Source organism: Ambystoma mexicanum, chromosome 4p (assembly GCF_040938575.1).
Source record: "Ambystoma mexicanum isolate Mex_15411 chromosome 4p, UKY_AmexF1_1, whole genome shotgun sequence".
Classification (NCBI taxonomy): domain Eukaryota; kingdom Metazoa; phylum Chordata; class Amphibia; order Caudata; family Ambystomatidae; genus Ambystoma; species Ambystoma mexicanum.
The window spans coordinates 804,286,213-804,299,500 of NC_090927.1; the positions used below are offsets into that span (position 1 = coordinate 804,286,213).

General features: G+C 43.6%; 1 long non-coding RNA gene and 1 pseudogene across 1 annotated transcript in view; one reads left to right on the forward strand and one right to left on the reverse strand.

Moving 5' to 3' along the window:
* The first annotated feature begins 2,940 nt into the window (after window positions 1-2,940).
* LOC138452629 (uncharacterized) overlaps window positions 2,941-13,288 on the forward strand; it is a 51,628-nt gene continuing 41,280 nt past the window's right edge. The window contains exon 1 of the long non-coding RNA XR_011260273.1: window positions 2,941-3,165. This is a non-coding gene — a long non-coding RNA (uncharacterized lncRNA). The remainder of the gene's footprint in view (window positions 3,166-13,288) is intronic.
* On the reverse strand, window positions 5,344-6,864 carry LOC138453819 (G1/S-specific cyclin-D1 pseudogene; annotated as a pseudogene).

Genomic DNA, 13,288 nt, shown 5'->3' on the forward strand with positions numbered 1-13,288 from the left:
GTATTTGAGAGTGGGATGGTACACTTGTTGCAGACACTGTGGCTTCTCTATGCTTTCAGTCATTTGATTCACAGATGTGTACAGTTTACACAGTGGATGCCACTGCGTACAGGTTTGGGAAATTCTCAGGCAAAGGAGAGCTGACACAGAAGCTGTCCTCACCTTTGCATCCAAGCCCAATAACTATCCTGTAGCAAACTACTCATTCCTAGAGAAAGAAATGCTTGTCTGTGCGTGAGCTTCGAAGCACTTTCTCTCCAACATATGGTTTAGGTAAACATCAATCAAATGCATCTAGTTCACATCTTTGCCCAGGGTGCATTTAGAAGGCCACACCACATTTAGCATGCCTAGTTGCTATGTTACAGGAATTTTCTTTTGACATAGAGCATATGGGTGTCTGCAAGAACAAGCAGGCAGATTGTCCTTCTCATCTGGCCACAGCCAGAACTGACCCAATGATTGGACATAGGATGAATGTATTGTGGACTGCATCGCTGAGGCCACAGAAGTCACACAAGGTGTGAGTTCAGAATAGCAGTGGTTGGTGCAGTAGGAAGCAGATGCTATCCTACAAAAGTTCATGGAGTTTACCAAGAGATGTTGGCCTGCTGTGAAACAGTTGGACCCGATGCTCCAAGCGCTCTGGAATGTCACTGCAGAACTTTCACTGAAGTCAAGTTTACTGATGAGATATTTTGTGTTTTTGCTGCTTACTTCACTAACACGCTCACAGTGCTGGTTCAAAAGATCTACATAGGAGTGACATCTACCAATTGTTAGCTGTGTGAAAGGTATTGTCAGCAAGCAGTGGACCATGAAGAAGAATTGCATGTTGACAAGTGTGCCACATGTGCAGACAGCAGCAAGAGGCTGAAGACCAGGGTGCCTCCTATACAAGGCATGGAGTGAACCAGAAAAATGAAGAAGATGGTGGACACTGCTTTCATTGGACCAATGGAGGGCAGGATTCCAGGCCACAGGTAAATGCTAAAAGTGACAGATTGCATCTTCAAGTAGTTGGATGTTTTCTTTATGGATGACATCACCACCACCTCCACAGAAGAGAAGAGTACTCCAAATATCTAGTCTTGGAGAATGGCTTCACACTCATGTCCCCATGCCATGTCTTTGTACTTCCGATGATACAGCGTTGTGCATTGTAAAGCATCCTCATATCACCTTATGAGAAATGGTTAAGTTGGTAGGAACAATAGCTTTGTGAAGGAATGCCTACAGAAAGAAAAATGCAGCCAATCCGAGGGAGTAGACACTGCATTAGAGGCAGCACAGGAGGTTTTAGCACACCCCATTACAGGCGTAAAACCATTTGAACTCATGAGAGGCCCTTCACCTGCGTCCACATTGATTCCATCCTGAACAGTTGCAAAGCCCTGCACAGCGACTCCCTCACATAGTGAAGGAAGAAGAGAGTTGTAGAAACAGCCACCAGATTCTTGAGGTTACAAGCTAATTGAAGCCTGTTTATTCAACACCAGACGAATTCCCCTTTTTATTCCAAAAAAGTCAGTGTAGTGTTTAGAATAACTTCTTATAAGATATGATTGCAACAAATCCTGATGTGCTCAGGAATGCCCCTTCCAATTTGTAGATTGCAATCCCTTTTATGGCAGGTATCACAGCTAAAAGCAGGTTTCCACTTTATAAGTTACAGAACAGCCGGGGCACTTAGGAAAATGTTTAGCCCCATTGTTGCCAAAAATAATGTTAACATCAGCAGACTTTTTGGAGATCCACACCATACGTTCCCTCATGCTATAATTTTTGATTAATAAGGTGAGATGTGGCAATAGACATCTTTACAATGTGAAAGCCGTGGCCATGCCAATTTCTGATACCCAGCAGAAAATATACGTAGTGTGGCTTATATGTGGTTGTTGGTAAATTCATGTGTACACCCAAAGGCTGGAAGGCCCATCTGTGTAGAAATCCACCAACACTACATTTTTAAAAGACAGAGCGCTGCCTGAAAGTTAGACTATTTAGCAGTGATGAGAAGGTGACAGGCCGAAGCAGTTGGAACTCTTTCTCTCAATAATGCAAACCTCCCCTCCCCCACAAAGAATGAACAATGAGGTCACGGGATGGAATTAAAGAATTGGAGGAGAAAAGGAAGGTACCCATAGGCCAAATAAAGAAGGGAACAATACATATTAACACATGCTGGGTGTGATGGAATCTGGCACTGAACTGATAAATGATTATAATAGAATCTGGCAGAGTTGTATTGACCAGGTCAGAAGTAATCAACTGTTGCTCTGTGAACTGGGTAGAATGGAATTTCTCACTGCAGTGCTAGTTTGGTATAATTGAATATTGCACCTGTGTGCTTACTGGGCATACATAATTCTCACACTGTTATGGTGTATATAATGGAGTCCCCCCATTCCTGCAATAACTGGGAAAAATGAAATGTGGCACTGCTTTGCTAACTGGGCATACCAAAGTGCAGCACGTCTATGCTAAATGGGTATAATGAAATCTGGCCCTACTGTGGTAAAATAGACATAATGGCATCTTAGTGAGATTATGTAGCAAATAAGGACAGAGACTCCCAGCGCTTGCACTCAGTCTCAATGATTGTTTGCTATAAGGCTGCGGGTGATTAGTATAGTGTGGGTGTATTGCCCTGCACTCCACAGTTCAAAAGTACTATCACACGGGGTTTATACAATCACACTGTGTCAAACAATGGATTTTTAAAATGCATAGTTGTGCATGATTTAATGGTAGTTAAATTGACTCTAGTCAATAGACAATGTGTGTAGATATTCACCCAAGATGGCGGACATACTGCACTGGGGAAACGGTGCAATGGCTAGCGGTCTAGCTTTAATATAACGTAGGAGGGAGACAAGACGGTGAGCTCTCGCGTGAAATTGGCATTCGCCGAAAGGCTGGTGAGTAAGATTGCTGGAAGTTTCTGTATGGTCCCTGCTAGATTTTATGAGCGCTTTAACAGTAATTGAATGCATCAATGAGTAACTAGGGGAATTGTCTTCTTCCTCTTTTCTTTCTCTGGCTATCCGCAACAATTGTCAACATTGAACATAATTGGGATGCCTGGATAATATGTGGAATCGCGCACTGGTACATTACAGAAACATAAACTAAAGAGTTGGTGCTGATGCACAAGAGTGGAAGGTAATAAAAGGCTTTCTGGCATAAAATAGTTTTAAGTTAGTACGGTATGCCGTAGCACGGGTGTTAATTGTGAGTGAATTTGATTTGATTCTTTGATTTACAGATATTGTGGATTGTTCAAATGTATCCGTGGTGGTAAGGTATAACCTTAATAACTAAGTGAGAGTTCATAATAAGTATTAATGGATTCATGAAGCCGGAGCTGGAATTAATTCATGCTAAGTGGCTTTGTTTTCTTTTTTCCATATGTGGGGAAATAATATCAGAAATCAGACTATTGGAATTGGTAATTATGCTTTTTTTGTTACTACTAGTATAAGAGTAACATGATGTGACACACCGCAACAATGATCATGTGATTGAACGCATTCTGAAATAGACTAACTGCTCTTTCATCTTCCATTTCTTCCTTTCTTTCTGGCTTTTTCTTGACTTACCTAAATGGTATGTATTTATGGCGATGTGTTACAATTTGATATATGAATCACTGCAATATGACATGGATCTTGCCATCCCTTGATACTTTGGTTTGTGCTACCCAAATGGGTTGTTAATCGTGTTTCTGATTAACCTCTATAATTTTAAATGCATAATTATAAATTGATTATATATCAGCCTCAGAAGAAGAGACATTCTCGAAACACGTGTCAGGCTGACCAGATCTACCATTAAATCATGCACAACCATGCATTTTAAAATCTATCATTTGGCACAGTGTGATTGTATAAATCTTGTGTGATAATGGAATCTTACTTTGCTGTGCTTACCAGGTGCAATAGTTTCTTTCACTACCGTACAAACTTAGAATAGTGACACCTGGGCCTGCTGTGTAAAATGCGCACAATGGAATATTGTACTGTTGTGCTAATTTAGGATAATGGAATGTGCCACTGGCATGATAACTGGGCATAATGGAATCAGGCCTTCCTATTATTGACAGCAGATGCATTACAGATAACATGGTGATGTCATTGGCTGCCCCCTGATTAGTAGCAATTTGATGTATTGTCTGCCACTGCCACCAGGGTGCTACCAATAACAATAAGGTTGTGCCAGTAATGCGACTGCAGTCGATAAGATTAGTGTGGGCCTTGGATTATTTGAGCAAAACTCAGATGCTATTTTCAGCCTCCTGTCAAAATGAGGATCAATTTGGAATTTAGGCTGCACGGCAATAATATTGGCACTGTGTTGGCATTTGCAAGGGCATCCTGAGAAGTTGAGAAGCAAGCTCAGGTTATTGGCATTTCCTTTGGATATTTGAGCATCTTATTTTATTTGTAGCAGCATATTATATTTGTATTTTGTATTGATCCTTGATGATCATATTGGGCACCATTTTGTCATGCTGCGAGCGACCATATATATACCTCATTTGACATATCGGACTGTCTTGTGCCATATTGGGCTACACTGCATTTTATTAGTCACCACTGATTGATATCAAGGATTGTGACAAGTTGGTCAGCATTTTACCATATGGGCATCTCGGTATCAGGATTTAATATATTTCGGGTTGTAACTTTTGTAGGGTCATTTTTTTAAATGACCCCACTTAAATGAATCACTATCAGGTAATCAGCACAGCCATACCGGATGTATGCTCCAAATGCCTAATGAAATCTCCACAGACCACACCTAAGGTGCACCTCTCATAAGAGGTCCCTTTATTCCTGGCAGGTACATTGACCTTTCTCTCTTGAGCCCTCATCAAAGGACTTTGAGGGGATACAACTTTGAATTATCCCCTGAAAGGTGTTCATCCTAACAGGGTTAGAGTACCGAAAAGATAACCTGTTCCCTGTTCATGTCTACTCAGACAGATGGTTCTGTGTGTTCTGATGCTTGGTGGCAGTCTTTATGTATGATTTTACTGGGCCATGGCCTGCTGCACTCTCAAGGTGCCTTTAATGCAAAATCCTGTGTTATCCATTCCCAAATCTAAGAGCCTAACACTGGTTACTGCAAGAGTGAGCAAGAACTGAGAATTGCCTTTCATGGCCATTGCCGCTGCCTTCCTCATAGAGCGACAGCTTCAGTTTCAAAAACCATAAATGGTGGGATGTCTGAACAGTGTGTGGAATCGACTTTGCATCTACATCTCAGTGAAAGCCCGGGAAGTTCCCTGCTGAGACATGGGTTGCTTGGCACAGGGTCTCATTAGTGAGTCCATGGGCCTCATAATGCAGCAAGCTTGGATGGAGGGTTTGAAATATACCTGATGTCTGTAGCGCAGAGGGCCAGGAAAGTCTGAGCGTGCATGCAGATGATCTGTTTGGTGTCCTCTGTCAGAGGTATTTTGTAAAGAACATGTTCGATGAAGTCATGAGAGTTGACGGAGGCCAAGTCCCATTTTAGTTTGTTCAATGTCAACAGCTCCATTTGCACTAATTCATAGGGTCTGATAGAATTAGCTGTGTAAATGCAACGCTTTTTCACGAATAATGGGATGGTTTCTTTCATTTTTGACACCAAAAACATGCAAGTGGCCCCAGGAGTTGCAATTGATTGATTGATTGATATTTTATTTCTATCACGCTCGTACACAAGTGTTTCAGAGCGCGACAAGGCAAGGGAGGGGAACAGGGGAGAAAAAAACAGCTATCTTACTAGGCCCAGTGACATTGAGAACGCGCAAGTGCATGGGAGAGGGGGGAGGGGAAAAGTGCATGGAAGGGGGAGAGGTGGAAAGTGCGAAGCAGAGGAGAAACAGATAAATAACAATAAATAAATAATAAAGGCAACAAACAGTGGTAATGCAGCCAGCAATTTGCAAGTGCTAGGTTTAAGGCAGCAGACAGGGTAGGTCCGATAAGTGCAGGAAGAAAAAGGGGGGGCAGTATGGGTACAGATACAGACCCCAGTGCAAGGTGTGGCCCGGAGGCAGTGCGGGAGGGTGACAGGATGAGCAGGTACCTGGGCCCAAAAGACAGAGGGTGGCCAGGTGCACGGTGCCAAGAGAGAACAGATCAGCAGGGGAGAGGGGGAGCGAAGGCAGAAGAAAAGAGGAAGGTCTTGAGGTGCTTCCGGAACCGGAGATGGTTCTCCTCAAGTTTTAGAGTGGCAGGGAGGCTGTTCCAGAGGGAGGCCCCAGCCGAAGACAGAGATCTACCCCAGCTCGTTTCTTTGAAAAACGACTGACCCTGAGGGAGTTGGAGGTATAGGAGCGAAGAGCTCAAGAGGGGAGGTATTTGCGGAGGGATAGCTGAAGGTATTTTGGACGCAGGCCCCAGAAAGCCTTGTGGACAATGCAGAGGGTTTTGAATTTAATCCTTGCATTCACTGGGAGCTAGTGAAGAGATTTCAGAGCTGGAGAGATACGATCCCCGGGCTTGAGGCCAAGGACAAGTCTTGCAGTCTTGTTCTGGATTAGTTGCAGAGGGCGGAGAGTAGAGGCAGGTAGATTTGTTTTTCTTTAAGCTGTTCCACGGACAATAATCTGTCCAGATAAGTCATTTCCAAAGGGAACACCTCTTTTTCACACCTCTGCTTTTCACATATGTCCAGCATCCAGGTGGCCACAATCTTGTGCATGTAGGGCTGCACCTCTTTCTGTATGCACTCGAAGTAGGAGGCTGAGGGGGAGCAGCTCTTCTCTCCCTTCAACATGGCCTGTAGCACCCTGTCATTCAGGAGGTTGGTGTCCAGGTAGTCCCTCTGGATGCTCTCCACCTCGCAACACAATAGCAGGTGTTCCATGTCTGCCCTACCCTTTGGTGTTCTGTTCTTGGCTCTGGAGCAAACATGAGTGTTTGTTTAAGTTCTTGGTGGCAGTGAGATAGCTTTTCACTGGAAATGTCCTAACAGAGTGATGTAAAACAAGGATTATAGGAGTTTCAGGTGTGTTCATATGCCTCACCCCAAAGACAGTTCGTTAAAGATGCTGGTATTCACCACCGGTGACAATCCATTATAGAGAAGGAAGCAATGTCAATAGTGAAAAGAAACAAATGTCAATCAGCACAGTCACTCCAGCTTTCATGGCCTGAGGTCATATCGTCGTCCCTCTGTCACTCTTGTGATGTTTTTAGGATGCACAATATCTGGGGAAACGTTGCCTGGAGATAGTCTTTGGGAATGATCAGTCCCTTTCGGCACAGATTCTTCCCATGGTAGCTCGGTAGATGTATTCCCAGCCAGAAATTGAGGAGCCTGCTTCATGTGGCTCCCATGTATCTAGTTACAATGTCCTTCACACCTTACAGCAGTCTGGGTGGCCAATAGAACTTTCACAGGGCCTTTCCATCTTAGCTGTAGGCTGGATGATCGCTGGAACTTCTTGGTGAAGATCCAGTCACCATGCTGGATAGAGTGGCCTGGTCCTTCCAGAGGTTTAGGCAAAGAGTCTTTGACCTGTTTATGGATAATTGTCAACCTCTTAGTAAGTTCCAAACAGTAATCACTCAACAAAGGATAAGGGACATTAGATAGTTTTCTTGGACTTGGGATTCCCCATATATTTGCAGATTGTCCCATTACTACCTCGTAAGGTGATACACCTACTCCTGAGTGTGGGACAGTACGTATGGGCATTAGGCCTAGGGGCAAAGCATCTACCCACTTGAGAGGGCTACTATCACAGATCTTTGCAAATTTTCCCTTGAGGGTGGAACTGAATCTCTCCACCAGACCTGCTGCTTGTGCGTGATAAATTGAACGGAATCTCTGGCGTATTCCCAACACATGACATACTAGTTCCATTGTCTTATTTACAAAGTGAACACCATTGCCATTGTCTTATTTACAAAGTGAACACCATTGTCACTCCAGATTGTATGGAGCAATCTGTATCTTGGAATACTCTTTCACCAAAGTCTTGGCAGTACTCAAAGCAGTATTATCCACCATAGGGAATGCTTCTGCCCATTTGATACATACATACTACAACGAAAAACATATCTGAATATGTGACATTGTGGCATTTCTATGTAATCCATTTGAAGGCATTTCAAAGGTAGTTCTGGGGGACTAAAATGATCTCTAGGCGTAGGTGTACCCTTTCCTATATTGTGTGTTAAGCAAGTAATACAATTTGACATGTAGCTATAACTGTCTTGTCAAACCCGAAATGTGATCTATGGTGTGTTATCATGCAAATAAGCCATGCCTTTAATTTGCCATGCATATGTCTATGCATTCATTCTGCATTAATCTAGAAATAGGCCATATTAACACTATGTGTTTGCTTAAGCTATAATGGTTCCATATTTGCTGAAAGCCATGTGATTTATGCACACTTGTCATTTTGGTATAGCACAACTAGTGCGTTTAGGTGCTTCTAGGCGCTAGAGAAGAAACTGTTCTGTCTTCATTCATTTCTAGTGGGTTTTTTCGCACAGTGTGAATTGTTTTGATAACATTGTATTCTTTGGCAGAAAATAAGCTATTTTCGAGACAACCTTGGCTGACTGCAGAGCTCAGCAAGAGAATGCTTTGCTTAGGAATTCGCAGAGGAGACTGCTATATTGTGTAATATTAACAAGAGCTTGTTCTATTCTTAGAAAGAGACATGTCACTGTGACTGCATAGCGATTTTGCTCAGGCTTCTCAGTCTTTTGAATGTTTGTATTATACTACACATCTCCCAATAAGGCTACAATTGCACCTTGAACTACATGGGAGTGTCCATGTGCCATTGTGACCATCATAGGCACATAGATGTTAGGTAACATCCATAATCTCTTATCAGATTTGTATAAATAACAACCATCATCAAGAGTAGCACTGCTATTCCGTTCCTCAATTTCCACTTTGGATGCATCTGCTTGTATTTGTCTGGCACATTCAAGAGAATTATCAAATTCAGTAGTCACTGGTGGACTCACTGATACATAGGTTAAAGTGGCGGTTGCTTGGGCAGTCAATTTAGCTGTTCTATCAGCAAAAGCATTACCTATTCCCACTTAATTTGTCACTTTCTTTGAGTGCTACATTTTATGATAGCTAGTTTTCTAGGTGATACTAGCAAATTCAACAACCTTGTGATTAGCATTCCATGCTGGATTTTAGTACTGTGAGAAGTAAGAAAACCTCTCTCAGCCAATAGTCTTCCAAAATGATGTGCCACGCCAAATTGGTACTGACTATCAGTATACATATTCACTCTTAAATCAAGGCTGAGCTCACATGCTCGAGTTAATGCAATGATTCTGCGGCTTGGGCAAAGTGCTGTGGTATTTTGCAACTTTCAACCACAGTTTTCAATGTGGTTATAGCATAGGCAGCTGTGGAGCTACCGCATGGCAGTTTAAAACATGATCCATCCACATACAAAGTTCCATCAGGATCAATTAAAGGTGGATCACTGAGGTCATCAGAAGCGATGGGTAGCATGGTGGCAGGGTTCAGTGATTTACATCTTTTTATCATTATGTGTGGTGCAAGTAAAATTAATTCATATCTAGTCAATCTGGCCTTCGTCATATGCTGGGTTTGGGCCCTATTCATCAGAATATCAATAGCATGAGGTACCATCAAAAAGAGTGGATGTCCTCGAACTATACTTTCAGATTGTTTGACAGAAACTGCAGCTGCTGCAATTTCCCTTAAACATCTTGGTAACCCTTTAGCCACTGTTTCTAAGGTAGAGGAAAAATAGGCACAAGGCCTGTTTTTATCTCCATGGAGTTGTGTTAATACAGATAAACCGCATCCTGATTTTTCATGCACAAACAGGAAAAAACACTTGGCATAATTGGGTGTCCCTAAAGCAGGTGAATTACACAAAGCTTGTTACAGCGTATCAAAGCTTGCTTGATGTTCTAGTAACCATGGCAATGGGGTTGGTGTCTCTTTTGTAGTAAGATTGAGTAAGAGTTTTGCTAAGAGAGAATAAATGGGGATCCTCCAGTGGCAAAAAGACGTCATACCCAAAAGAAAATCTCACTTCTTGCTGTGTGGTTGGAGCTACTGTATTAAGTACAGCTTGTATTCTCTGTGGATGCAGTTTCCTTTCTCCCTTTGGCAGGAGATGGCCTTAATAAGTAACTTGTTGTTGGGAAAACTGTAGCTTATTCTGAGAAGCCTTGTAACCCAAGGGTGTTAAAAAATTCAATAATTGGACTGTAAGGTTTATGCATTGCTCTTTGGTGTCAGCAGCTATAAGTAAATCATCTACATGTTGTAAAAGGGCTGTACCACTAGGAAGCAAAAAGCAACTTAGCTGTGCTTTTAAAGCTTGACTGTAAATACTTGGGCTCTCTGTGTAACCTTGTGGAGCTCTACAGAATGTATAAAACCTTCCTTCAATATTAAAAGCAAACAAATAGTGGCTATCCTTATGAATTGGAACACTAAAGAAATCATTCTTAAGGACAATCACTGTAAAATACTGGGCAGTAGGTGGGAGCATGGTAAAAAGAGAAACCACATCTAGCACAATTGGAAATTGGGGCAGCACTATTTTGTTAATTGCACACAAATCAATTATTAGTGTCCATTTAGGTGTTGCATTTTCACTAACTTTCTTCCGGATAGTAAGTATAGGACTGTTACAGGGGCTGCTTGCAATCTGTTTGATAATGCCCTTAGTTAAGAAATCCTGTATCACTGGGTGGATTCCTTCTAGTGCTTGTTGTGTCATTTTGTACTTGGGTATTCGTGGGTGGATAGCAGTATCTCTTAATGTAATTCGAACAGGTTCTACCTAGAGACACCCTACTTCATTTTTACCTTTGGCCCACACTCTTTCATCAACAGTTAGTAATTCATCAGGAAGTACACCTGTGGTAGTAGCAGCGTATGCACATCCTTTTTGTAAGTAATCAGACATGCAAGTGAGGTAGACACCATCAGGCGTACAATAAATGGAAGCATGCAATTTCTTAAGCAGATCCATTCCCAATAGATTCAAAGCACATTTGTCAGCAAGCACAACAAGAGCAAGACATGAAATAGGTCCTATAGAAAATTGGATATGATCTGAAATAGGGCTATGAACAGGCAAATTAGAAAAACCTAATGATGTGTTTACCTTCCCAGAGAGGGGCACAGTAGGTACCAATTTATGGGAGATAGATGTATGGGTAGCCCAGGTATCAAGTAAGAACTTCATCTTTCCTAGTTGTGCATCTTTAAGTGATAAGTCAACATATGGGGGCAAGAGGGCAGAGGGGAGAGGATATGGGATAGGTTTTGTGGCACTCCTGGAGAGCAGCAGATGAAGTGCTATGAAGAAAGGTAAGTCCAACCTCCAATGGTTGCGGGTGAGCCGAGGCAAGTGCAGAGGATATACAGCAGCTGGGATGATAAGATGTAGGAGGTCAGGGCCCCAGGGATGCATAAGGGCCCTGCACACCAGTCAGGCTACTGCACAAATAGCAGGGGGAAGAGGGAGGGAAGGAAGAGGTAGAGGGGAAGGTCTTTAGGCTTTTCCAGAACTTAAGGCGGTCCTGCTCAAGACGAAGAGGGAGGGGGTGGCTGTTCCAAAGAAGGGAGCCTGCTGAGGAAAGCGATTGACCACCTGTTCTCTGTTTATCAAACTTCTTCACATGCAAGGAGTTGGTGCCAGAGGAGCGCAGGTGTCTAGAGGGGGAGTATTTGCTCAGAAAGAGTTGCAGATGGAGTGGTCCATGGCCCTAGACAACCTTGTGGATGATGCAGAGGGATTTGAATTTAATCCATGATGTGATCGTGGGCCAGCAAAGACTTTATAGGGCAGGAGAGATGCAGTCCCTGGGTTTGAGACCAAGGATAAGTCTCGCTGCCCTATTCTGGATTAGCTGGAGGGGTTGCAGAGTGGATGAAGGTAGATTAAGGAGCAGGCTATTGCAATAATCGAGCCTAGAGAAAACAGGGCCTAAGGTAACATTGAGTCTCTGTGAGAAGATGAGGAAAGGTAGGATTCCTTTCAGAAGGAAAAGCTGAAGGTGGGACTTCGTGGCAATGTCCTGAGTATGAGGGAGGAAGATGAGAGTGAAGTCGAAGATGACTCTGAGGTTTCTGGCTTCCGAAGAGGGAGCAGGTAGAGAGCCCATGGAAGAAGGCAAGTGTGAAGTCCGGTGCCGGAGTCCTAATAGGGAGGATCTCTGTTTTGCTGGCATTGAGGCAAAGCACATTAGCAGTGCACCAGGTCTGGATGTCTGAAAGGCATTCAGGGATGAAGGAGAAGCAAAGGGCAGCTGTAGGAAGCTTGAAGAAGAGTTGTGTGTCCTCAGCATAGCATTGGGAGTTGGGGGAGAAGGAGGAAATGAGGCAAGCCAGCAGATTAAGGTCGGTGTTAAAGGGCCATGGCAAAAGAATGGAGCCCTGGGGGATGCTACAGGTGGAGGAAGAAGTAGGGGAGGAGAAGGTGTCCAGAATGACTTTGGAAGAGTGGTCAGTTAGGAATGAGGTAAGCCAGTCCAGTGCCCACTCCGGGATACCAAGGGTGTCATGGAGCCTTTTTATGAGGATGGAGTGGTTCCCTGTGTCAAATGCAGAAGAAAGATCAAGTGGTGAGGAAAGCAGGGGAGTTGGAATCAAGGGATGTGAGCAGTTCTTCACTAGTGTTCAGAAGAGCAGTTTCCATGCCTCTGCCTGTTCGGAATCCAGACTGATTGTCGTGAAGACTGCCAACAAGTTCAGTGCGGGTGTTAAGTTGGGGGAGGGCCAACTTCTGAAGCAGTTTCCCCAAGAGAGCGGTGATGGAGATGGGCGATAGTTGGCGGGGCAGGAAGGGTCTGCTGACGTTTGTTTAAGGAGGGGGAAAACAAAGGAGTGCTTTAGGGTGGATGGAAAAGAACCAGTAGCAAAGGAGTGGTTACAAAGATCAGCAAGAGCAGGGGTGAGAGAGGAAATGTTGTCCTTGGTGGCTCTGGATGAGCAAAGGGCAACCTGTTTGGAAGAGGCCTTCATGGAGTTCTCAGCTCTGGTGACTTCTTCTGGAGAGAAAGAGGCAAAAGAGGAAAAGGAGGAAGAAGGCGGGTGAGTGGTCAGTAGAGGCAAAGGGGGGATGGGTTGGAAGAGTGCGTGACAAGGCTGTTTATTATGTTCTGGGTTTTGGAGGTGAAGTGAGTGGCGAGTGAATTGCAAATGCCCTGGGAAGGAGTAGGGACAGAGGATACTGCGGACGGGTTGGCAAGTTCCCTGCAGATTTTGAAGAGTTCAGCCATGTTGTTGGACGCGCCATATACTCGTGCCTGAA